General features: G+C 55.9%; 1 pseudogene; it reads left to right on the forward strand.

Annotated features, from left to right (window-relative positions):
* LOC135877976 (RING finger protein 112-like) overlaps positions 1-27,673 on the forward strand; it is a 1,138,053-nt pseudogene that overhangs the window by 887,608 nt on the left and 222,772 nt on the right.

Consider the following 27,673-nt stretch of genomic DNA (forward strand, 5'->3'; position numbering starts at 1 on the left):
ATATTCCTGCATTAGGAGCATGTACGGAGTGAGGTCTTTTCTGCGAGCTAATGACATGCTGGTGATGAATGTCATTGTGAAATGTCTGTAGTAACACTATGGGGGAATTATGGACACACATTGATACTGTCTTTGAAAATGTGTGGCCAGACAAAGGAAGGAGCAGTTCCTGCCCAAATGAGGGTGGGAGCTATTTACCTTTCCCTTAGGTAAATTAAGCCTTTTGGGATGAAAACAATGCAGCAGGGGGATGGGAAGCCCCAGGAAGGTAGAACACCCTGAGGCCGTCCTGCCTCTTCAAACAAGCTCGTTGAACTTTGGGAGATATAAGCCAGGTGAGAAGCCATCTTTGGCCTCCATCACTACACCCTGTGGCAGGGCCCCTCCTCCGTCTGGCCGGGGTCAGCACTTCCCCCTGCAGTAAATCAGCCCCTCTCTGCACAGTGTGTGTCTGCCCCCTTGGTGGCTATTGATCAATCGTCTCTGGCTAGGCCTGGGGCAGGCCCAAGCAGCGTCCTCCACCAGACAAAAGAAACAAATTCACAAACACAAAATAAAGGGGGACCACTTTCCCAGCCCCCTGGCTGGGGGGGGGGGGTGTTGTCCTTTTGTTGGCCCTGGGGTGCCAGCCCTTCCCCTAGACAGGCACTCAGTTTGGTTGTTTCCCTTGCTGGGAGGAGAGCAGCCTCTCACCCTGGAGCAGCCGATCTCCCAGCCGCCACTGGTGTCCCTAGCTGAGCTGAGGTAACTCCTTCTCAGCTTATAGGGAAAAAGGCCTTTATCATTCTAGGGCTAACATACCTACCATCCACTGCCCTCCTGCTGGGCTGAGTCCTTGGGGAGCGGGGTCCTCCCTCTGTCATGCAGGTGAGCTGTGCTCGCCTTGCTACCCAAGAAGGGGGACCTCCGCGACCTTCAGAACTGGCATCCCATCTTGTTCCTCAGCTCGGATTACAAAGTCATAGCGAAGGGCATCTCGCTGCACCTGGGGTCCATGCTGGCAGACGTGGTCCATCCAGACCAGACATACACTATCCCGGGCTGTTCCATCTTTAATAATCTTTATTTGGTCCAGGTCCTCTTGGAGCTTGGGTGTAGGGATGGTCTGTCATTCACCCTCCTGTCCCAGGACCAGGAGAAGGCATTCGACAGGATGGACCACGGGTATCTCCTGGGCACTCTGTGGGTGTTTGGCTTCAGGTCCCAGTTTGTGGGTTTTCTCCAGGTGCTGTACACTTCTGCGGAGTGTTTGGTCAGGCTCAACAGGACTCTGACCAAGCTGGTCAGCTTCCACTGTCCACTGTCAGGCCAGATGTATTCTCTGACGATCAAGCCTTTCCTCTGTCTCCTCTGTCGGAGGTTGACAGGGTTGATGCTCTGTGAGCTGGAGTTGTGGCTAGTCCTGTCGGTGTCCCCCGACGACGTGTTCCTTGTGGTCTAGGACCCAGGTGACCTGGTGCGGGTGGAGGCCTGCCAGGAGATCTACTCGGAGTCCTCCTCTGCCCAGGTCAACTGAGTCAAGAGCTCTGGCCTGATGGTCGGGGATGGGTGGCAGACCAGCTCCCTCCCACCCACGTTTCAAGCCATTCAATAGAGTGTGGGTCTGCTACTGGATCTCAGTGTTTACCTTTCCACCGGGCATCCTTCTCTGCCGGAGAACTGGCAGGATTTGGAGGGCAGGGTGTTTGAGCATCTGCAGAGGTGGACAGGACTGCTCCGGTGCCTTTCCCTGTGGGGGAGTGCACTGGTGTTGAATCAACTGGTCCTGGCCATGCTCTGGCACTGGCTCAACACCCTGAGCCCAGCCCCGGGTATCCTGGCCTACCTTCAGAAGATAGTTCTGGAGTTCTTTTAGCCAGGACTGCACTGGGTCTCTGTGGGGGTTCTGAGTCTTCCCCTGGAGGAGGGAGGACAGGGCCTGGTCTGCCTCCGCAGCTAGGTCCATGTCTTCCACCTCCAGGCCCTGCAGAGACTCCTTTATGGTGCAGGCAGTCCGGCGTGGAGCACATTGGCACATGCCTTCCTCTGCCGCCTCCGAGGGCTCCGATACAACCAGCTGCTCTTTTTTCTCCACCTGTGGGGTCGTCTGTGACCCCTATCTGAGCTGCTGGTCTTCTACCGGGACATCCTTCAGACCTGGAAGCTGCTATCACCAACGAAGTCCATGGCAGCCACCGAGGGGGCGGATCTCCTCATGGAGCCTCTGCTACGCAACCCCCAACTCGGTGTGCAGGTGGCGGAGTCCCTCTCGGTGCACTAGAGCTTGGTCCTGGCAGGAGACACCAGAATCGGAGGCCTCCTGGACTATGACCTGGGAGCCTGGGTGGATCCCCTGATGCTTGCTCAGCGCATGGTGATCTCCACCCTTCATAGGCCCCGGAGCATACTTCAGGAGGTGAGGGCAGCCTTACTGCCCACTGTTCAGGTTTACCTCGAGTGGGTCTTGCGGAAGGGTGCTCCCTCCCTACCCCACACATGGATAGGGTGTGAGTGGATAGGATCTCTTCATAGGGCCGTGCCCCATGAGCCCCCCTCCCTCCGGATGTCCCACCCACATACCTCGGGCTGGCTGCGTGACCTGCAGCCAGTTTGCCTTCGAACGAAGGGCACATCTGTACACGCTTGTGATCCATATTCTCCATGTCCTCACCCTAGTGTCCTGCCCCGATGCTAATTGGTGGGACCTATTGCCACTTATTGAGGGTGAGGAATCCTGGTGGACCATTCTTGGCCCCACAGCCCACCAGGCATATTGGTTGATGGCTCCTTCATGGAGCCATGAGTATGGGTGTGTACCTGCTGCGGTTCACCCCGTACCCAACGCCTGTCCCTTTTGCGGTGTGAGGGAGCACCTGGTACATGCCTACATTGAGTGTGCCAGGTTGCAGCCCCTTTTCCGGCTCCTCCTAGACCTACTGTTGCATTTTTGGCTGCACTTCTCCCCGCACCTTCTCATATACTCACACCCTATCCATGGCCCCGCAAAGTCATGGGACCTCCTCGTCAACCTTCTCCCAACGATGGCCAAGGTGGCCATCTACAACACTAGGCAGAGGATGTTGGCTGAGTGGGTGCTCTGTGACTGTGGGGCCTATTTCTGTTCCTCCCTCCATTCACGCATCCGGGCGGAGTTCCTCTGGGCGGCGTCCACTGGCTCCCTTGACACCGTCGAGGAGCAGTGGGCGCTGTCCGGGGTTCTCTGCTCAGTGTGCACTTCCAATTCCCTACTTTTGACCTTCACCTGGTTTTGCAGTCCTTTTGGCTGGGACTGTACTGGGTCTCTGGGGGGGGGGGAGGGTCCTCCACCTGCCCCAGGAGGAGGGAGTGCAGGGCCTGAAGTGCGTGCACACTCAGGTCCACGTCTTCCGCCTCCAGGCCCTGTGGAGGGTCCTTTATGGTGCAGGTTGTCCGGCGTGAAGCGCCCTGGCGCAATCCTTTCTGTCCCGCTTCCTGTGGCAGCTCCTTTATCTCCATCCGAGAGGCCTTCTGCAAGACCTCTCCAGGCTGCCCAGTCTTCTACCAGGACCTGCTCCGGACCTGGAAACTGGTCTCGGCGACCAGGTCCATGGTGGCCACCAAGGGGGCAGATCTCCTCGCAGAGCCCCTGCTACACAACCCCCAGCTCCGTGTGCAGGTGGAGGAGTCCCCCTCAGTGCGACAGAGGCTGGTCCTGGCAGAAGTCACCAGACTCAGAGACCTCCTGGACTATGACATGGGGGACTGGCTGGATCCTCTGATGCTTGATCAGCGCATGGGGCTCTCCAGACCTCGTACTCCCCAGCGTGTATTTCAGAAGGTGAAGGCCACTTTACCACCCATTGCTTGGGCCTACCTCGACTGGGTCCTGCAAGAGGGCACCCCCCGCCCACCCTACACCCCATGCCCTTTGGATTGTCTCATTGGGCCCCTGCCTCGTCGCCCCACCCGGCCATCCCACCCCTTCACTGTGAGCTGGCTGCATGAATTGCAGCTGGCCTGTTTCCGGGACCCCTGCCCCATCCAATCACCCCTTCTCCCTGTCCCCTGACTGCCCCCAGAACCCCTGCCCCCGACTAACCCCTGCCCACCCATCCAACCCCCCCTCCTTCCTGACTGCTCCCCAGGACTCCTGCCCCCATTCAACCTGTTCCCCACCCTCTGACTGCCCCGACCCCTATCCACACCCCCTGACCACCACCCCAAACTCGCCTGCCCTCTAGCCAACCCCCCCTGCTCCCTGCCCCCTTACTGTGCTGCCTGGAGCACCGCTGGCTGGCGGCGCTACAGCCGTCCGCCCGGCTGGAGACAGCCACACCACTTCACAGCACAGAGCACTGGGTCAGGCCAGGCTCTGCAGCTGCGCTGCCCCAGGAGCTCGCAGCTCCGCCACCCAGAGCATTGCGCCAGCAGCACCGCGAGCAGAGGCTGGGGGGACAGCAGGGGAGGGACTGGGGGCTAGCCTCCCGGGACAGGAGCTCGCAGCTCCGCCACCCAGAGCATTGCGCCAGCAGCACCGCGAGCAGAGGCTGGGGGGACAGCAGGGGAGGGACTGGGGGCTAGCCTCCCGGGACAGGAGCTCGCAGCTCCGCCACCCAGAGCATTGCGCCAGCAGCACCGCGAGCAGAGGCTGGGGGGACAGCAGGGGAGGGACTGGGGGCTAGCCTCCCGGGACAGGAGCTCGCAGCTCCGCCACCCAGAGCATTGCGCCAGCAGCACCGCGAGCAGAGGCTGGGGGGACAGCAGGGGAGGGACTGGGGGCTAGCCTCCCGGGACAGGAGCTCAGGGGCCGGGCAGGAGGGTCCCGCGGGTCATAGTTTGCACACCTCTGGTCTACAGGCTCAGGATTTTTGGACCACATGGGAAGTACAGATGGATGGATGGATGGATAGATGGGTGGGTAGATGGGAGGTGGGTGGGTACATAAGGAGGTGGGTGGGTATGTACAGGGGGTGGATGGATGGATAGATGGGTGGGTACATAAGAAGGTGGGTGGGTATGTACAGGGGGTGGATGGATAGGTGGGTGGGTAGATGAGATGTGGGTGGGTACATAAGAAGGTGGGTGGGTATGTACAGGGGGTGGATGGATGGATAGGTGGGTGGGTAGATGAGAGGTAGGTGGGTACATAAGGAGGTGGGTGGGTATGTACAGGGGGTGGATGGATGGATAGATGGGTGGGTAGATAAGGAGGGGGGTGGGTATGTACAGGGGGTGGATGGATGGATAGATGGGTGGGTAGATAAGGAGGGGGTGGGTATGTACAGGGGGTGGATGGATGGATAGATGGGTGGGTAGATGGGAGGTGGGTGGGTACATAAGGAGGTGGGTGGGTATGTACGGAGGGTGGATGGATGGATAGATGGGTGGGTAGATAAGGAGGGGGTGGGTATGTACAGGGGGTGGATGGATGGATAGATGGGTGTGTAGATGAGAGGTGGGTGGGTACATAAGGAGGTGGGTGGGTATGTACGGGGGTGGATGGATGGATAGATGGGTGGGTAGATAAGGAGGGGGTGGGTATGTACAGGGGGTGGATGGATGGATAGATGGGTGTGTAGATGAGAGGTGGGTGGGTACATAAGGAGGTGGGTGGGTATGTACGGGGGTGGATGGATGGATAGATGGGTGGGTACATAAGAAGGTGGGTGGGTATGTACAGGGGGTGGATGGATAGGTGGGTGGGTAGATGAGAGGTAGGTGGGTACATAAGGAGGTGGGTGGGTATGAATGGGGGTGGATGGATGGATAGATGGGTGGGTAGATAAGGAGGGGGGTGGGTATGTACAGGGGATGGATGGATGGATAGATGGGTGGGTAGATGGGAGGTGGGTGGGTACATAAGGAGGTGGGTGGGTATGTACAGGGGGTGGATGGATGGATAGATGGGTGGGTAGATGAGATGTGGGTGGGTACATAAGAAGGTGGGTGGGTATGTACAGGGGGTGGATGGATGGATAGGTGGGTGGGTAGATGAGAGGTAGGTGGGTACATAAGGAGGTGGGTGGGTATGTACAGGGGGTGGATGGATGGATAGATGGGTGGGTAGATAAGGAGGGGGGTGGGTATGTACAGGGGGTGGATGGATGGATAGATGGGTGGGTAGATAAGGAGGGGGTGGGTATGTACAGGGGGTGGATGGATGGATAGATGGGTGGGTAGATGGGAGGTGGGTGGGTACATAAGGAGGTGGGTGGGTATGTACGGAGGGTGGATGGATGGATAGATGGGTGGGTAGATAAGGAGGGGGTGGGTATGTACAGGGGGTGGATGGATGGATAGATGGGTGTGTAGATGAGAGGTGGGTGGGTACATAAGGAGGTGGGTGGGTATGTACGGGGGTGGATGGATGGATAGATGGGTGGGTAGATAAGGAGGGGGTGGGTATGTACAGGGGGTGGATGGATGGATAGATGGGTGTGTAGATGAGAGGTGGGTGGGTACATAAGGAGGTGGGTGGGTATGTACGGGGGTGGATGGATGGATAGATGGGTGGGTACATAAGAAGGTGGGTGGGTATGTACAGGGGGTGGATGGATAGGTGGGTGGGTAGATGAGAGGTAGGTGGGTACATAAGGAGGTGGGTGGGTATGAATGGGGGTGGATGGATGGATAGATGGGTGGGTAGATAAGGAGGGGGGTGGGTATGTACAGGGGATGGATGGATGGATAGATGGGTGGGTAGATGGGAGGTGGGTGGGTACATAAGGAGGTGGGTGGGTATGTACAGGGGGTGGATGGATGGATAGATGGGTGGGTAGATGAGATGTGGGTGGGTACATAAGAAGGTGGGTGGGTATGTACAGGGGGTGGATGGATGGATAGATGGGTGGGTAGATGAGAGGTGGGTGGGTACATAAGAAGGTGGGTGGGTATGTACAGGGGGTGGATGGATGGATAGATGGGTGGGTAGATGGGAGGTGGGTGGGTACATAAGGAGGTGGGTGGGTATGTACGGAGGGTGGATGGATGGATAGATGGGTGGGTAGATAAGGAGGGGGTGGGTATGTACAGGGGGTGGATGGATGGATAGATGGGTGTGTAGATGAGAGGTGGGTGGGTACATAAGGAGGTGGGTGGGTATGTACGGGGGTGGATGGATGGATAGATGGGTGGGTAGATAAGGAGGGGGTGGGTATGTACAGGGGGTGGATGGATGGATAGATGGGTGTGTAGATGAGAGGTGGGTGGGTACATAAGGAGGTGGGTGGGTATGTACGGGGGTGGATGGATGGATAGATGGGTGGGTACATAAGAAGGTGGGTGGGTATGTACAGGGGGTGGATGGATAGGTGGGTGGGTAGATGAGAGGTAGGTGGGTACATAAGGAGGTGGGTGGGTATGAATGGGGGTGGATGGATGGATAGATGGGTGGGTAGATAAGGAGGGGGGTGGGTATGTACAGGGGATGGATGGATGGATAGATGGGTGGGTAGATGGGAGGTGGGTGGGTATGTACAGGGGGTGGATGGATGGATAGATGGGTGGGTAGATGAGATGTGGGTGGGTACATAAGAAGGTGGGTGGGTATGTACAGGGGGTGGATGGATGGATAGGTGGGTGGGTAGATGAGAGGTAGGTGGGTACATAAGGAGGTGGGTGGGTATGTACAGGGGGTGGATGGATGGATAGATGGGTGGGTAGATAAGGAGGGGGGTGGGTATGTACAGGGGGTGGATGGATGGATAGATGGGTGGGTAGATAAGGAGGGGGTGGGTATGTACAGGGGGTGGATGGATGGATAGATGGGTGGGTAGATGGGAGGTGGGTGGGTACATAAGGAGGTGGGTGGGTATGTACGGAGGGTGGATGGATGGATAGATGGGTGGGTAGATAAGGAGGGGGTTGGTATGTACAGGGGGTGGATGGATGGATAGATGGGTGTGTAGATGAGAGGTGGGTGGGTACATAAGGAGGTGGGTGGGTATGTACGGGGGTGGATGGATGGATAGATGGGTGGGTAGATAAGGAGGGGGTGGGTATGTACAGGGGGTGGATGGATGGATAGATGGGTGTGTAGATGAGAGGTGGGTGGGTACATAAGGAGGTGGGTGGGTATGTACGGGGGTGGATGGATGGATAGATGGGTGGGTACATAAGAAGGTGGGTGGGTATGTACAGGGGGTGGATGGATAGGTGGGTGGGTAGATGAGAGGTAGGTGGGTACATAAGGAGGTGGGTGGGTATGAATGGGGGTGGATGGATGGATAGATGGGTGGGTAGATAAGGAGGGGGGTGGGTATGTACAGGGGATGGATGGATGGATAGATGGGTGGGTAGATGGGAGGTGGGTGGGTACATAAGGAGGTGGGTGGGTATGTACAGGGGGTGGATGGATGGATAGATGGGTGGGTAGATGAGATGTGGGTGGGTACATAAGAAGGTGGGTGGGTATGTACAGGGGGTGGATGGATGGATAGATGGGTGGGTAGATGAGAGGTGGGTGGGTACATAAGAAGGTGGGTGGGTATGTACAGGGGGTGGATGGATGGATAGATGGGTGGGTAGATGGGAGGTGGGTGGGTACATAAGGAGGTGGGTGGGTATGTACGGAGGGTGGATGGATGGATGGATAGATGGGTGGGTAGATAAGGAGGGGGTGGGTATGTACAGGGGGTGGATGGATGGATAGATGGGTGTGTAGATGAGAGGTGGGTGGGTACATAAGGAGGTGGGTGGGTATGTACGGGGGTGGATGGATGGATAGATGGGTGGGTAGATAAGGAGGGGGTGGGTATGTACAGGGGGTGGATGGATGGATAGATGGGTGTGTAGATGAGAGGTGGGTGGGTACATAAGGAGGTGGGTGGGTATGTACGGGGGTGGATGGATGGATAGATGGGTGGGTACATAAGAAGGTGGGTGGGTATGTACAGGGGGTGGATGGATAGGTGGGTGGGTAGATGAGAGGTAGGTGGGTACATAAGAAGGTGGGTGGGTATGTACAGGGGGTGGATGGATAGGTGGGTGGGTAGATGAGAGGTAGGTGGGTACATAAGGAGGTGGGTGGGTATGTACAGGGGGTGGATGGATGGATAGATGGGTGGGTAGATAAGGAGGGGGGTGGGTATGTACAGGGGGTGGATGGATGGATAGATGGGTGGGTAGATGGGAGGTGGGTGGGTACATAAGGAGGTGGGTGGGTATGTACGGAGGGTGGATGGATGGATAGATGGGTGGGTAGATAAGGAGGGGGTGGGTATGTACAGGGGGTGGATGGATGGATAGATGGGTGTGTAGATGAGAGGTGGGTGGGTACATAAGGAGGTGGGTGGGTATGTACGGGGGTGGATGGATGGATAGATGGGTGGGTAGATAAGGAGGGGGTGGGTATGTACAGGGGGTGGATGGATGGATAGATGGGTGTGTAGATGAGAGGTGGGTGGGTACATAAGGAGGTGGGTGGGTATGTACGGGGGTGGATGGATGGATAGATGGGTGGGTACATAAGAAGGTGGGTGGGTATGTACAGGGGGTGGATGGATAGGTGGGTGGGTAGATGAGAGGTAGGTGGGTACATAAGAAGGTGGGTGGGTATGTACAGGGGGTGGATGGATAGGTGGGTGGGTAGATGAGAGGTAGGTGGGTACATAAGGAGGTGGGTGGGTATGTACAGGGGGTGGATGGATGGATAGATGGGTGGGTAGATAAGGAGGGGGGTGGGTATGTACAGGGGGTGGATGGATGGATAGATGGGTGGGTAGATAAGGAGGGGGGTGGGTATGTACAGGGGGTGGATGGATGGATAGATGGGTGGGTAGATGGGAGGTGGGTGGGTACATAAGGAGGGGGGTGGGTATGTACGGAGGGTGGATGGATGGATGGATAGATGGGTGGGTAGATGAGATGTGGGTGGGTACATAAGAAGGTGGGTGGGTATGTACAGGGGGTGGATGGATGGATAGGTGGGTGGGTAGATGAGAGGTGGGTGGGTACATAAGGAGGTGGGTGGGTATGAATGGGGGTGGATGGATGGATAGATGGGTGGGTAGATAAGGAGGGGGGTGGGTATGTACAGATGGATGGATGGATGGATAGATGGGTGGGTAGATGGGAGGTGGGTGGGTACATAAGAAGGTGGGTGGGTATGTACAGGGGGTGGATGGATGGATAGATGGGTGGGTAGATAAGGAGGGGGGTGGGTATGTACAGGGGGTGGATGGATGGATAGATGGGTGGGTAGATGGGAGGTGGGTGGGTACATAAGGAGGTGGGTGGGTATGTACGGAGGGTGGATGGATGGATAGATGGGTGGGTAGATAAGGAGGGGGTGGGTATGTACAGGGGGTGGATGGATGGATAGATGGGTGTGTAGATGAGAGGTGGGTGGGTACATAAGGAGGTGGGTGGGTATGTACGGGGGTGGATGGATGGATAGATGGGTGGGTAGATAAGGAGGTGGGTGGGTATGTACAGGGGGTGGATGGATAGGTGGGTGGGTAGATGAGAGGTAGGTGGGTACATAAGAAGGTGGGTGGGTATGTACAGGGGGTGGATGGATAGGTGGGTGGGTAGATGAGAGGTTGGTGGGTACATAAGGAGGTGGGTGGGTATGTACAGGGGGTGGATGGATGGATAGATGGGTGGGTAGATAAGGAGGGGGGTGGGTATGTACGGAGGGTGGATGGATGGATGGATAGATGGGTGGGTAGATGAGATGTGGGTGGGTACATAAGAAGGTGGGTGGGTATGTACAGGGGGTGGATGGATGGATAGGTGGGTGGGTAGATGAGAGGTGGGTGGGTACATAAGGAGGTGGGTGGGTATGAATGGGGGTGGATGGATGGATAGATGGGTGGGTAGATAAGGAGGGGGGTGGGTATGTACAGATGGATGGATGGATGGATAGATGGGTGGGTAGATGGGAGGTGGGTGGGTACATAAGAAGGTGGGTGGGTATGTACAGGGGGTGGATGGATGGATAGATGGGTGGGTAGATAAGGAGGGGGGTGGGTATGTACAGGGGGTGGATGGATGGATAGATGGGTGTGTAGATGAGAGGTGGGTGGGTACATAAGGAGGTGGGTGGGTATGTACGGGGGTGGATGGATGGATAGATGGGTGGGTACATAAGAAGGTGGGTGGGTATGTACAGGGGGTGGATGGATAGGTGGGTGGGTAGATGAGAGGTAGGTGGGTACATAAGAAGGTGGGTGGGTATGTACAGGGGGTGGATGGATAGGTGGGTGGGTAGATGAGAGGTAGGTGGGTACATAAGGAGGTGGGTGGGTATGTACAGGGGGTGGATGGATGGATAGATGGGTGGGTAGATAAGGAGGGGGGTGGGTATGTACAGGGGGTGGATGGATGGATAGATGGGTGGGTAGATAAGGAGGGGGGTGGGTATGTACAGGGGGTGGATGGATGGATAGATGGGTGGGTAGATGGGAGGTGGGTGGGTACATAAGGAGGTGGGTGGGTATGTACGGAGGGTGGATGGATGGATGGATAGATGGGTGGGTAGATGAGATGTGGGTGGGTACATAAGAAGGTGGGTGGGTATGTACAGGGGGTGGATGGATGGATAGGTGGGTGGGTAGATGAGAGGTGGGTGGGTACATAAGGAGGTGGGTGGGTATGAATGGGGGTGGATGGATGGATAGATGGGTGGGTAGATACGGAGGGGGGTGGGTATGTACAGGGGGTGGATGGATGGATAGATGGGTGTGTAGATGAGAGGTGGGTGGGTACATAAGGAGGTGGGTGGGTATGTACGGGGGTGGATGGATGGATAGATGGGTGGGTACATAAGAAGGTGGGTGGGTATGTACAGGGGGTGGATGGATAGGTGGGTGGGTAGATGAGAGGTAGGTGGGTACATAAGGAGGTGGGTGGGTATGTACAGGGGGTGGATGGATAGGTGGGTGGGTAGATGAGAGGTGGGTGGGTACATAAGGAGGTGGGTGGGTATGAATGGGGGTGGATGGATGGATAGATGGGTGGGTAGATAAGGAGGGGGGTGGGTATGTACAGGGGGTGGATGGATGGATAGATGGGTGGGTAGATAAGGAGGGGGGTGGGTATGTACAGGGGGTGGATGGATGGATAGATGGGTGGGTAGATGGGAGGTGGGTGGGTACATAAGGAGGTGGGTGGGTATGTACGGAGGGTGGATGGATGGATGGATAGATGGGTGGGTAGATGAGATGTGGGTGGGTACATAAGAAGGTGGGTGGGTATGTACAGGGGGTGGATGGATGGATAGGTGGGTGGGTAGATGAGAGGTGGGTGGGTACATAAGGAGGTGGGTGGGTATGAATGGGGGTGGATGGATGGATAGATGGGTGGGTAGATAAGGAGGGGGTGGGTATGTACAGGGGGTGGATGGATGGATAGATGGGTGGGTAGATGGGAGGTGGGTGGGTACATAAGGAGGTGGGTGGGTATGTACGGAGGGTGGATGGATGGATAGATGGGTGGGTAGATAAGGAGGGGGTGGGTATGTACAGGGGGTGGATGGATGGATAGATGGGTGTGTAGATGAGAGGTGGGTGGGTACATAAGGAGGTGGGTGGGTATGTACGGGGGTGGATGGATGGATAGATGGGTGGGTACATAAGAAGGTGGGTGGGTATGTACAGGGGGTGGATGGATAGGTGGGTGGGTAGATGAGAGGTAGGTGGGTACATAAGGAGGTGGGTGGGTATGTACAGGGGGTGGATGGATGGATAGATGGGTGGGTAGATAAGGAGGTGGGTGGGTATGTACAGGGGGTGGATGGATGGATAGGTGGGTGGGTAGATGAGAGGTGGGTGGGTACATAAGGAGGTGGGTGGGTATGAATGGGGGTGGATGGATGGATAGATGGGTGGGTAGATAAGGAGGGGGTGGGTATGTACAGGGGGTGGATGGATGGATAGATGGGTGGGTAGATGGGAGGTGGGTGGGTACATAAGGAGGTGGGTGGGTATGTACGGAGGGTGGATGGATGGATAGATGGGTGGGTAGATAAGGAGGGGGTGGGTATGTACAGGGGGTGGATGGATGGATAGATGGGTGTGTAGATGAGAGGTGGGTGGGTACATAAGGAGGTGGGTGGGTATGTACGGGGGTGGATGGATGGATAGATGGGTGGGTACATAAGAAGGTGGGTGGGTATGTACAGGGGGTGGATGGATAGGTGGCTGGGTAGATGAGAGGTAGGTGGGTACATAAGGAGGTGGGTGGGTATGTACAGGGGGTGGATGGATAGGTGGGTGGGTAGATGAGAGGTAGGTGGGTACATAAGGAGGGGGTGGGTATGTACAGGGGGTGGATGGATGGATAGATGGGTGGGTAGATGGGAGGTGGGTGGGTACATAAGAAGGTGGGTGGGTATGTACAGGGGGTGGATGGATGGATAGATGGGTGGGTAGATAAGGAGGGGGGTGGGTATGTACAGGGGGTGGATGGATGGATAGATGGGTGGGTAGATGGGAGGTGGGTGGGTAGATGGGAGGTGGGTGGGTACATAAGGAGGTGGGTGGGTATGTACGGAGGGTGGATGGATGGATAGATGGGTGGGTAGATAAGGAGGGGGTGGGTATGTACAGGGGGTGGATGGATGGATAGATGGGTGGGTAGATGGGAGGTGGGTGGGTACATAAGGAGGTGGGTGGGTATGTACGGAGGGTGGATGGATGGATGGATAGATGGGTGGGTAGATGAGATGTGGGTGGGTACATAAGAAGGTGGGTGGGTATGTACAGGGGGTGGATGGATGGATAGGTGGGTGGGTAGATGAGAGGTGGGTGGGTACATAAGGAGGTGGGTGGGTATGAATGGGGGTGGATGGATGGATAGATGGGTGGGTAGATAAGGAGGGGGTGGGTATGTACAGGGGGTGGATGGATGGATAGATGGGTGGGTAGATGGGAGGTGGGTGGGTACATAAGGAGGTGGGTGGGTATGTACGGAGGGTGGATGGATGGATAGATGGGTGGGTAGATAAGGAGGGGGTGGGTATGTACAGGGGGTGGATGGATGGATAGATGGGTGTGTAGATGAGAGGTGGGTGGGTACATAAGGAGGTGGGTGGGTATATACGGGGGTGGATGGATGGATAGATGGGTGGGTACATAAGAAGGTGGGTGGGTATGTACAGGGGGTGGATGGATAGGTGGGTGGGTAGATGAGAGGTAGGTGGGTACATAAGGAGGTGGGTGGGTATGTACAGGGGGTGGATGGATGGATCGATGGGTGGGTAGATAAGGAGGGGGGTGGGTATGTACAGGGGGTGATGGATGGATAGATGGGTGGGTAGATGGGAGGTGGGTGGGTACATAAGGAGGTGGGTGGGTATGTACGGAGGGTGGATGGATGGATAGATGGGTGGGTAGATAAGGAGGGGGGTGGGTATGTACAGGGGGTGATGGATGGATAGATGGGTGGGTAGATGGGAGGTGGGTGGGTACATAAGGAGGTGGGTGGGTATGTACAGGGGGTGGATGGATGGATAGATGGGTGGGTAGATGAGATGTGGGTGGGTACATAAGAAGGTGGGTGGGTATGTACAGGGGGTGGATGGATGGATAGATGGGTGGGTAGATGAGAGGTGGGTGGGTACATAAGGAGGTGGGTGGGTATGTACAGGGGGTGGATGGATGGATAGATGGGTGGGTAGATGGGAGGTGGGTGGGTACATAAGGAGGTGGGTGGGTATGTACGGAGGGTGGATGGATGGATAGATGGGTGGGTAGATAAGGAGGGGGTGGGTATGTACAGGGGGTGGATGGATGGATAGATGGGTGTGTAGATGAGAGGTGGGTGGGTACATAAGGAGGTGGGTGGGTATGTACGGGGGTGGATGGATGGATAGATGGGTGGGTAGATAAGGAGGGGGTGGGTATGTACAGGGGGTGGATGGATGGATAGATGGGTGTGTAGATGAGAGGTGGGTGGGTACATAAGGAGGTGGGTGGGTATGTACGGGGGTGGATGGATGGATAGATGGGTGGGTACATAAGAAGGTGGGTGGGTATGTACAGGGGGTGGATGGATAGGTGGGTGGGTAGATGAGAGGTAGGTGGGTACATAAGAAGGTGGGTGGGTATGTACAGGGGGTGGATGGATAGGTGGGTGGGTAGATGAGAGGTAGGTGGGTACATAAGGAGGTGGGTGGGTATGTACAGGGGGTGGATGGATGGATAGATGGGTGGGTAGATAAGGAGGGGGGTGAGTATGTACAGGGGGTGGATGGATGGATAGATGGGTGGGTAGATAAGGAGGGGGGTGGGTATGTACAGGGGGTGGATGGATGGATAGATGGGTGTGTAGATGAGAGGTGGGTGGGTACATAAGGAGGTGGGTGGGTATGTACGGGGGTGGATGGATGGATAGATGGGTGGGTAGATAAGGAGGGGGTGGGTATGTACAGGGGGTGGATGGATGGATAGATGGGTGTGTAGATGAGAGGTGGGTGGGTACATAAGGAGGTGGGTGGGTATGTACGGGGGTGGATGGATGGATAGATGGGTGGGTACATAAGAAGGTGGGTGGGTATGTACAGGGGGTGGATGGATAGGTGGGTGGGTAGATGAGAGGTAGGTGGGTACATAAGAAGGTGGGTGGGTATGTACAGGGGGTGGATGGATAGGTGGGTGGGTAGATGAGAGGTAGGTGGGTACATAAGGAGGTGGGTGGGTATGTACAGGGGGTGGATGGATGGATAGATGGGTGGGTAGATAAGGAGGGGGGTGGGTATGTACAGGGGGTGGATGGATGGATAGATGGGTGGGTAGATGGGAGGTGGGTGGGTACATAAGGAGGTGGGTGGGTATGTACGGAGGGTGGATGGATGGATAGATGGGTGGGTAGATAAGGAGGGGGTGGGTATGTACAGGGGGTGGATGGATGGATAGATGGGTGTGTAGATGAGAGGTGGGTGGGTACATAAGGAGGTGGGTGGGTATGTACGGGGGTGGATGGATGGATAGATGGGTGGGTAGATAAGGAGGGGGTGGGTATGTACAGGGGGTGGATGGATGGATAGATGGGTGTGTAGATGAGAGGTGGGTGGGTACATAAGGAGGTGGGTGGGTATGTACGGGGGTGGATGGATGGATAGATGGGTGGGTACATAAGAAGGTGGGTGGGTATGTACAGGGGGTGGATGGATAGGTGGGTGGGTAGATGAGAGGTAGGTGGGTACATAAGAAGGTGGGTGGGTATGTACAGGGGGTGGATGGATAGGTGGGTGGGTAGATGAGAGGTAGGTTGGTACATAAGGAGGTGGGTGGGTATGTACAGGGGGTGGATGGATGGATAGATGGGTGGGTAGATAAGGAGGGGGGTGGGTATGTACAGGGGGTGGATGGATGGATAGATGGGTGGGTAGATAAGGAGGGGGGTGGGTATGTACAGGGGGTGGATGGATGGATAGATGGGTGGGTAGATGGGAGGTGGGTGGGTACATAAGGAGGTGGGTGGGTATGTACGGAGGGTGGATGGATGGATGGATAGATGGGTGGGTAGATGAGATGTGGGTGGGTACATAAGAAGGTGGGTGGGTATGTACAGGGGGTGGATGGATGGATAGGTGGGTGGGTAGATGAGAGGTGGGTGGGTACATAAGGAGGTGGGTGGGTATGAATGGGGGTGGATGGATGGATAGATGGGTGGGTAGATAAGGAGGGGGGTGGGTATGTACAGATGGATGGATGGATGGATAGATGGGTGGGTAGATGGGAGGTGGGTGGGTACATAAGAAGGTGGGTGGGTATGTACAGGGGGTGGATGGATGGATAGATGGGTGGGTAGATAAGGAGGGGGGTGGGTATGTACAGGGGGTGGATGGATGGATAGATGGGTGGGTAGATGGGAGGTGGGTGGGTACATAAGGAGGTGGGTGGGTATGTACGGAGGGTGGATGGATGGATAGATGGGTGGGTAGATAAGGAGGGGGTGGGTATGTACAGGGGGTGGATGGATGGATAGATGGGTGTGTAGATGAGAGGTGGGTGGGTACATAAGGAGGTGGGTGGGTATGTACGGGGGTGGATGGATGGATAGATGGGTGGGTAGATAAGGAGGGGGTGGGTATGTACAGGGGGTGGATGGATGGATAGATGGGTGTGTAGATGAGAGGTGGGTGGGTACATAAGGAGGTGGGTGGGTATGTACGGGGGTGGATGGATGGATAGATGGGTGGGTACATAAGAAGGTGGGTGGGTATGTACAGGGGGTGGATGGATAGGTGGGTGGGTAGATGAGAGGTAGGTGGGTACATAAGAAGGTGGGTGGGTATGTACAGGGGGTGGATGGATAGGTGGGTGGGTAGATGAGAGGTAGGTGGGTACATAAGGAGGTGGGTGGGTATGTACAGGGGGTGGATGGATGGATAGATGGGTGGGTAGATAAGGAGGGGGGTGGGTATGTACAGGGGGTGGATGGATGGATAGATGGGTGGGTAGATAAGGAGGGGGGTGGGTATGTACAGGGGGTGGATGGATGGATAGATGGGTGGGTAGATGGGAGGTGGGTGGGTACATAAGGAGGTGGGTGGGTATGTACGGAGGGTGGATGGATGGATGGATAGATGGGTGGGTAGATGAGATGTGGGTGGGTACATAAGAAGGTGGGTGGGTATGTACAGGGGGTGGATGGATGGATAGATGGGTGGGTAGATAAGGAGGGGGGTGGGTATGTACAGGGGGTGGATGGATGGATAGATGGGTGTGTAGATGAGAGGTGGGTGGGTACATAAGGAGGTGGGTGGGTATGTACGGGGGTGGATGGATGGATAGATGGGTGGGTACATAAGAAGGTGGGTGGGTATGTACAGGGGGTGGATGGATAGGTGGGTGGGTAGATGAGAGGTAGGTGGGTACATAAGAAGGTGGGTGGGTATGTACAGGGGGTGGATGGATAGGTGGGTGGGTAGATGAGAGGTAGGTGGGTACATAAGGAGGTGGGTGGGTATGTACAGGGGGTGGATGGATGGATAGATGGGTGGGTAGATAAGGAGGGGGGTGGGTATGTACAGGGGGTGGATGGATGGATAGATGGGTGGGTAGATAAGGAGGGGGGTGGGTATGTACAGGGGGTGGATGGATGGATAGATGGGTGGGTAGATGGGAGGTGGGTGGGTACATAAGGAGGTGGGTGGGTATGTACGGAGGGTGGATGGATGGATGGATAGATGGGTGGGTAGATGAGATGTGGGTGGGTACATAAGAAGGTGGGTGGGTATGTACAGGGGGTGGATGGATGGATAGGTGGGTGGGTAGATGAGAGGTGGGTGGGTACATAAGGAGGTGGGTGGGTATGAATGGGGGTGGATGGATGGATAGATGGGTGGGTAGATACGGAGGGGGGTGGGTATGTACAGGGGGTGGATGGATGGATAGATGGGTGTGTAGATGAGAGGTGGGTGGGTACATAAGGAGGTGGGTGGGTATGTACGGGGGTGGATGGATGGATAGATGGGTGGGTACATAAGAAGGTGGGTGGGTATGTACAGGGGGTGGATGGATAGGTGGGTGGGTAGATGAGAGGTAGGTGGGTACATAAGGAGGTGGGTGGGTATGTACAGGGGGTGGATGGATAGGTGGGTGGGTAGATGAGAGGTGGGTGGGTACATAAGGAGGTGGGTGGGTATGAATGGGGGTGGATGGATGGATAGATGGGTGGGTAGATAAGGAGGGGGGTGGGTATGTACAGGGGGTGGATGGATGGATAGATGGGTGGGTAGATAAGGAGGGGGGTGGGTATGTACAGGGGGTGGATGGATGGATAGATGGGTGGGTAGATGGGAGGTGGGTGGGTACATAAGGAGGTGGGTGGGTATGTACGGAGGGTTGATGGATGGATGGATAGATGGGTGGGTAGATGAGATGTGGGTGGGTACATAAGAAGGTGGGTGGGTATGTACAGGGGTTGGATGGATAGGTGGGTGGGTAGATGAGAGGTAGGTGGGTACATAAGGAGGTGGGTGGGTATGTACAGGGGGTGGATGGATGGATAGATGGGTGGGTAGATAAGGAGGTGGGTGGGTATGTACAGGGGGTGGATGGATGGATAGGTGGGTGGGTAGATGAGAGGTGGGTGGGTACATAAGGAGGTGGGTGGGTATGAATGGGGGTGGATGGATGGATAGATGGGTGGGTTGATAAGGAGGGGGTGGGTATGTACAGGGGGTGGATGGATGGATAGATGGGTGGGTAGATGGGAGGTGGGTGGGTACATAAGGAGGTGGGTGGGTATGTACGGAGGGTGGATGGATGGATAGATGGGTGGGTAGATAAGGAGGGGGTGGGTATGTACAGGGGGTGGATGGATGGATAGATGGGTTTGTAGATGAGAGGTGGGTGGGTACATAAGGAGGTGGGTGGGTATGTACGGGGGTGGATGGATGGATAGATGGGTGGGTACATAAGGAGGTGGGTGGGTATGTACAGGGGGTGGATGGATAGGTGGGTGGGTAGATGAGAGGTAGGTGGGTACATAAGGAGGGGGTGGGTATGTACAGGGGGTGGATGGATGGATAGATGGGTGGGTAGATGGGAGGTGGGTGGGTACATAAGAAGGTGGGTGGGTATGTACAGGGGGTGGATGGATGGATAGATGGGTGGGTAGATAAGGAGGGGGGTGGGTATGTACAGGGGGTGGATGGATGGATAGATGGGTGGGTAGATGGGAGGTGGGTGGGTACATAAGGAGGTGGGTGGGTATGTACGGAGGGTGGATGGATGGATAGATGGGTGGGTAGATAAGGAGGGGGTGGGTATGTACAGGGGGTGGATGGATGGATAGATGGGTGGGTAGATGGGAGGTGGGTGGGTACATAAGGAGGTGGGTGGGTATGTACGGAGGGTGGATGGATGGATGGATAGATGGGTGGGTAGATGAGATGTGGGTGGGTACATAAGAAGGTGGGTGGGTATGTACAGGGGGTGGATGAATGGATAGGTGGGTGGGTAGATGAGAGGTGGGTGGGTACATAAGGAGGTGGGTGGGTATGAATGGGGGTGGATGGATGGATAGATGGGTGGGTAGATAAGGAGGGGGTGGGTATGTACAGGGGGTGGATGGATGGATAGATGGGTGGGTAGATGGGAGGTGGGTGGGTACATAAGGAGGTGGGTGGGTATGTACGGAGGGTGGATGGATGGATAGATGGGTGGGTAGATAAGGAGGGGGTGGGTATGTACAGGGGGTGGATGGATGGATAGATGGGTGTGTAGATGAGAGGTGGGTGGGTACATAAGGAGGTGGGTGGGTATGTACGGGGGTGGATGGATGGATAGATGGGTGGGTATGTACAGGGGGTGGATGGATAGGTGGGTGGGTAGATGAGAGGTAGGTGGGTACATAAGGAGGTGGGTGGGTATGTACAGGGGGTGGATGGATGGATCGATGGGTGGGTAGATAAGGAGGGGGGTGGGTATGTACAGGGGGTGATGGATGGATAGATGAGTGGGTAGATGGGAGGTGGGTGGGTACATAAGGAGGTGGGTGGGTATGTACGGAGGGTGGATGGATGGATAGATGGGTGGGTAGATAAGGAGGGGGGTGGGTATGTACAGGGGGTGATGGATGGATAGATGGGTGGGTAGATGGGAGGTGGGTGGGTACATAAGGAGGTGGGTGGGTATGTACAGGGGGTGGATGGATGGATAGATGGGTGGGTAGATGAGATGTGGGTGGGTACATAAGAAGGTGGGTGGGTATGTACAGGGGGTGGATGGATGGATAGATGGGTGGGTAGATGAGAGGTGGGTGGGTACATAAGGAGGTGGGTGGGTATGTACAGGGGTGGATGGATGGATAGATGGGTGGGTAGATAAGGAGGGGGGTGGGTATGTACAGGGGGTGGATGGATGGATAGATGGGTGGGTAGATGGGAGGTGGGTGGGTACATAAGGAGGTGGGTGGGTATGTACGGAGGGTGGATGGATGGATAGATGGGTGGGTAGATAAGGAGGGGGTGGGTATGTACAGGGGGTGGATGGATGGATAGATGGGTGTGTAGATGAGAGGTGGGTGGGTACATAAGGAGGTGGGTGGGTATGTACGGGGGTGGATGGATGGATAGATGGGTGGGTAGATAAGGAGGGGGTGGGTATGTACAGGGGGTGGATGGATGGATAGATGGGTGTGTAGATGAGAGGTGGGTGGGTACATAAGGAGGTGGGTGGGTATGTACGGGGGTGGATGGATGGATAGATGGGTGGGTACATAAGAAGGTGGGTGGGTATGTACAGGGGGTGGATGGATAGGTGGGTGGGTAGATGAGAGGTAGGTGGGTACATAAGAAGGTGGGTGGGTATGTACAGGGGGTGGATGGATAGGTGGGTGGGTAGATGAGAGGTAGGTGGGTACATAAGGAGGTGGGTGGGTATGTACAGGGGGTGGATGGATGGATAGATGGGTGGGTAGATAAGGAGGGGGGTGGGTATGTACAGGGGGTGGATGGATGGATAGATGGGTGGGTAGATAAGGAGGGGGGTGGGTATGTACAGGGGGTGGATGGATGGATAGATGGGTGGGTAGATGGGAGGTGGGTGGGTACATAAGGAGGTGGGTGGGTATGTACGGAGGGTGGATGGATGGATGGATAGATGGGTGGGTAGATGAGATGTGGGTGGGTACATAAGAAGGTGGGTGGGTATGTACAGGGGGTGGATGGATGGATAGGTGGGTGGGTAGATGAGAGGTGGGTGGGTACATAAGGAGGTGGGTGGGTATGAATGGGGGTGGATGGATGGATAGATGGGTGGGTAGATAAGGAGGGGGGTGGGTATGTACAGATGGATGGATGGATAGATGGGTGGGTAGATGGGAGGTGGGTGGGTACATAAGAAGGTGGGTGGGTATGTACAGGGGGTGGATGGATGGATAGATGGGTGGGTAGATAAGGAGGGGGGTGGGTATGTACAGGGGGTGGATGGATGGATAGATGGGTGGGTAGATGGGAGGTGGGTGGGTACATAAGGAGGTGGGTGGGTATGTACGGAGGGTGGATGGATGGATAGATGGGTGGGTAGATAAGGAGGGGGTGGGTATGTACAGGGGGTGGATGGATGGATAGATGGGTGTGTAGATGAGAGGTGGGTGGGTACATAAGGAGGTGGGTGGGTATGTACGGGGGTGGATGGATGGATAGATGGGTGGGTAGATAAGGAGGGGGTGGGTATGTACAGGGGGTGGATGGATGGATAGATGGGTGTGTAGATGAGAGGTGGGTGGGTACATAAGGAGGTGGGTGGGTATGTACGGGGGTGGATGGATGGATAGATGGGTGGGTACATAAGAAGGTGGGTGGGTATGTACAGGGGGTGGATGGATAGGTGGGTGGGTAGATGAGAGGTAGGTGGGTACATAAGAAGGTGGGTGGGTATGAATGGGGGTGGATGGATGGATAGATGGGTGGGTAGATAAGGAGGGGGGTGGGTATGTACAGATGGATGGATGGATGGATAGATGGGTGGGTAGATGGGAGGTGGGTGGGTACATAAGAAGGTGGGTGGGTATGTACAGGGGGTGGATGGATGGATAGATGGGTGGGTAGATAAGGAGGGGGGTGGGTATGTACAGGGGGTGGATGGATGGATAGATGGGTGGGTAGATGGGAGGTGGGTGGGTACATAAGGAGGTGGGTGGGTATGTACGGAGGGTGGATGGATGGATAGATGGGTGGGTAGATAAGGAGGGGGTGGGTATGTACAGGGGGTGGATTGATGGATAGATGGGTGTGTAGATGAGAGGTGGGTGGGTACATAAGGAGGTGGGTGGGTATGTACGGGGGTGGATGGATGGATAGATGGGTGGGTACATAAGAAGGTGGGTGGGTATGTACAGGGGGTGGATGGATAGGTGGGTGGGTAGATGAGAGGTAGGTGGGTACATAAGAAGGTGGGTGGGTATGTACAGGGGGTGGATGGATAGGTGGGTGGGTAGATGATTGGTAGGTGGGTACATAAGGAGGTGGGTGGGTATGTACAGGGGGTGGATGGATGGATAGATGGGTGGGTAGATAAGGAGGGGGGTGGGTATGTACAGGGGGTGGATGGATGGATAGATGGGTGGGTAGATAAGGAGGGGGGTGGGTATGTACAGGGGGTGGATGGATGGATAGATGGGTGGGTAGATGGGAGGTGGGTGGGTACATAAGGAGGTGGGTGGGTATGTACGGAGGGTGGATGGATGGATGGATAGATGGGTGGGTAGATGAGATGTGGGTGGGTACATAAGAAGGTGGGTGGGTATGTACAGGGGGTGGATGGATGGATAGGTGGGTGGGTAGATGAGAGGTGGGTGGGTACATAAGGAGGTGGGTGGGTATGAATGGGGGTGGATGGATGGATAGATGGGTGGGTAGATAAGGAGGGGGGTGGGTATGTACAGGGGGTGGATGGATGGATAGATGGGTGTGTAGATGAGAGGTGGGTGGGTACATAAGGAGGTGGGTGGGTATGTACGGGGGTGGATGGATGGATAGATGGGTGGGTACATAAGAAGGTGGGTGGGTATGTACAGGGGGTGGATGGATAGGTGGGTGGGTAGATGAGAGGTAGGTGGGTACATAAGGAGGTGGGTGGGTATGTACAGGGGGTGGATGGATAGGTGGGTGGGTAGATGAGAGGTGGGTGGGTACATAAGGAGGTGGGTGGGTATGAATGGGGGTGGATGGATGGATAGATGGGTGGGTAGATAAGGAGGGGGGTGGGTATGTACAGGGGGTGGATGGATGGATAGATGGGTGGGTAGATAAGGAGGGGGGTGGGTATGTACAGGGGGTGGATGGATGGATAGATGGGTGGGTAGATGGGAGGTGGGTGGGTACATAAGGAGGTGGGTGGGTATGTACGGAGGGTGGATGGATGGATGGATAGATGGGTGGGTAGATGAGATGTGGGTGGGTACATAAGAAGGTGGGTGGGTATGTACAGGGGGTGGATGGATGGATAGGTGGGTGGGTAGATGAGAGGTGGGTGGGTACATAAGGAGGTGGGTGGGTATGAATGGGGGTGGATGGATGGATAGATGGGTGGGTAGATAAGGAGGGGGTGGGTATGTACAGGGGGTGGATGGATGGATAGATGGGTGGGTAGATGGGAGGTGGGTGGGTACATAAGGAGGTGGGTGGGTATGTACGGAGGGTGGATGGATGGATAGATGGGTGGGTAGATAAGGAGGGGGTGGGTATGTACAGGGGGTGGATGGATGGATAGATGGGTGTGTAGATGAGAGGTGGGTGGGTACATAAGGAGGTGGGTGGGTATGTACGGGGGTGGATGGATGGATAGATGGGTGGGTACATAAGAAGGTGGGTGGGTATGTACAGGGGGTGGATGGATAGGTGGGTGGGTAGATGAGAGGTAGGTGGGTACATAAGGAGGTGGGTGGGTATGTACAGGGGGTGGATGGATGGATAGATGGGTGGGTAGATAAGGAGGTGGGTGGGTATGTACAGGGGGTGGATGGATGGATAGGTGGGTGGGTAGATGAGAGGTGGGTGGGTACATAAGGAGGTGGGTGGGTATGAATGGGGGTGGATGGATGGATAGATGGGTGGGTAGATAAGGAGGGGGTGGGTATGTACAGGGGGTGGATGGATGGATAGATGGGTGGGTAGATGGGAGGTGGGTGGGTACATAAGGAGGTGGGTGGGTATGTACGGAGGGTGGATGGATGGATAGATGGGTGGGTAGATAAGGAGGGGGTGGGTATGTACAGGGGGTGGATGGATGGATAGATGGGTGTGTAGATGAGAGGTGGGTGGGTACATAAGGAGGTGGGTGGGTATGTACGGGGGTGGATGGATGGATAGATGGGTGGGTACATAAGAAGGTGGGTGGGTATGTACAGGGGGTGGATGGATAGGTGGCTGGGTAGATGAGAGGTAGGTGGGTACATAAGGAGGTGGGTGGGTATGTACAGGGGGTGGATGGATAGGTGGGTGGGTAGATGAGAGGTAGGTGGGTACATAAGGAGGGGGTGGGTATGTACAGGGGGTGGATGGATGGATAGATGGGTGGGTAGATGGGAGGTGGGTGGGTACATAAGAAGGTGGGTGGGTATGTACAGGGGGTGGATGGATGGATAGATGGGTGGGTAGATAAGGAGGGGGGTGGGTATGTACAGGGGGTGGATGGATGGATAGATGGGTGGGTAGATGGGAGGTGGGTGGGTACATAAGGAGGTGGGTGGGTATGTACGGAGGGTGGATGGATGGATAGATGGGTGGGTAGATAAGGAGGGGGTGGGTATGTACAGGGGGTGGATGGATGGATAGATGGGTGGGTAGATGAGAGGTGGGTGGGTACATAAGGAGGTGGGTGGGTATGTACGGGGGTGGATGGATGGATAGATGGGTGGGTACATAAGAAGGTGGGTGGGTATGTACAGGGGGTGGATGGATAGGTGGGTGGGTAGATGAGAGGTAGGTGGGTACATAAGGAGGTGGGTGGGTATGTACAGGGGGTGGATGGATGGATAGATGGGTGGGTAGATAAGGAGGGGGGTGGGTATGTACAGGGGGTGGATGGATGGATAGATGGGTGGGTAGATAAGGAGGGGGGTGGGTATGTACAGGGGGTGGATGGATGGATAGATGGGTGGGTAGATGGGAGGTGGGTGGGTACATAAGGAGGTGGGTGGGTATGTACGGAGGGTGGATGGATGGATGGATAGATGGGTGGGTAGATGAGATGTGGGTGGGTACATAAGAAGGTGGGTGGGTATGTACAGGGGGTGGATGGATGGATAGGTGGGTGGGTAGATGAGCGGTGGGTGGGTACATAAGGAGGTGGGTGGGTATGAATGGGGGTGGATGGATGGATAGATGGGTGGGTAGATAAGGAGGGGGTGGGTATGTACAGGGGGTGGATGGATGGATAGATGGGTGGGTAGATGGGAGGTGGGTGGGTACATAAGGAGGTGGGTGGGTATGTACGGAGGGTGGATGGATGGATAGATGGGTGGGTAGATAAGGAGGGGGTGGGTATGTACAGGGGGTGGATGGATGGATAGATGGGTGTGTAGATGAGAGGTGGGTGGGTACATAAGGAGGTGGGTGGGTATGTACGGAGGGTGGATGGATGGATAGATGGGTGGGTAGATAAGGAGGGGGTGGGTATGTACAGGGGGTGGATGGATGGATAGATGGGTGTGTAGATGAGAGGTGGGTGGGTACATAAGGAGGTGGGTGGGTATGTACGGGGGTGGATGGATGGATAGATGGGTGGGTACATAAGAAGGTGGGTGGGTATGTACGGGGGTGGATGGATGGATAGATGGGTGGGTACATAAGAAGGTGGATGGGTATGTACAGGGGGTGGATGGATAGGTGGGTGGGTAGATGAGAGGTAGGTGGGTACATAAGAAGGTGGGTGGGTATGTACAGGGGGTGGATGGATAGGTGGGTGGGTAGATGAGAGGTAGGTGGGTACATAAGGAGGTGGGTGGGTATGTACAGGGGGTGGATGGATGGATAGATGGGTGGGTAGATAAGGAGGGGGGTGGGTATGTACAGGGGGTGGATGGATGGATAGATGGGTGGGTAGATAAGGAGGGGGGTGGGTATGTACAGGGGGTGGATGGATGGATAGATGGGTGGGTAGATGGGAGGTGGGTGGGTACATAAGGAGGTGGGTGGGTATGTACGGGGGTGGATGGATGGATAGATGGGTGGGTACATAAGAAGGTGGGTGGGTATGTACAGGGGGTGGATGGATAGGTGGGTGGGTAGATGAGAGGTAGGTGGGTACATAAGAAGGTGGGTGGGTATGTACAGGGGGTGGATGGATAGGTGGGTGGGTAGATGAGAGGTAGGTGGGTACATAAGGAGGTGGGTGGGTATGTACAGGGGGTGGATGGATGGATAGATGGGTGGGTAGATAAGGAGGGGGGTGGGTATGTACAGGGGGTGGATGGATGGATAGATGGGTGGGTAGATAAGGAGGGGGGTGGGTATGTACAGGGGGTGGATGGATGGATAGATGGGTGGGTAGATGGGAGGTGGGTGGGTACATAAGGAGGTGGGTGGGTATGTACGGAGGGTGGATGGATGGATGGATAGATGGGTGGGTAGATGAGATGTGGGTGGGTACATAAGAAGGTGGGTGGGTATGTACAGGGGGTGGATGGATGGATAGGTGGGTGGGTAGATGAGAGGTGGGTGGGTACATAAGGAGGTGGGTGGGTGTGAATGGGGGTGGATGGATGGATAGATGGGTGGGTAGATAAGGAGGGGGTGGGTATGTACAGGGGGTGGATGGATGGATAGATGGGTGGGTAGATGGGAGGTGGGTGGGTACATAAGGAGGTGGGTGGGTATGTACGGAGGGTGGATGGATGGATAGATGGGTGGGTAGATAAGGAGGGGGTGGGTATGTACAGGGGGTGGATGGATGGATAGATGGGTGTGTAGATGAGAGGTGGGTGGGTACATAAGGAGGTGGGTGGGTATGTACGGGGGTGGATGGATGGATAGATGGGTGGGTACATAAGAAGGTGGGTGGGTATGTACAGGGGGTGGATGGATAGGTGGCTGGGTAGATGAGAGGTAGGTGGGTACATAAGGAGGTGGGTGGGTATGTACAGGGGGTGGATGGATAGGTGGGTGGGTAGATGAGAGGTAGGTGGGTACATAAGGAGGGGGTGGGTATGTACAGGGGGTGGATGGATGGATAGATGGGTGGGTAGATGGGAGGTGGGTGGGTACATAAGAAGGTGGGTGGGTATGTACAGGGGGTGGATGGATGGATAGATGGGT

The sequence above is a fragment of the Emys orbicularis genome, chromosome 4 (assembly GCF_028017835.1).
Source record: "Emys orbicularis isolate rEmyOrb1 chromosome 4, rEmyOrb1.hap1, whole genome shotgun sequence".
Classification (NCBI taxonomy): Eukaryota; Metazoa; Chordata; order Testudines; family Emydidae; genus Emys; species Emys orbicularis.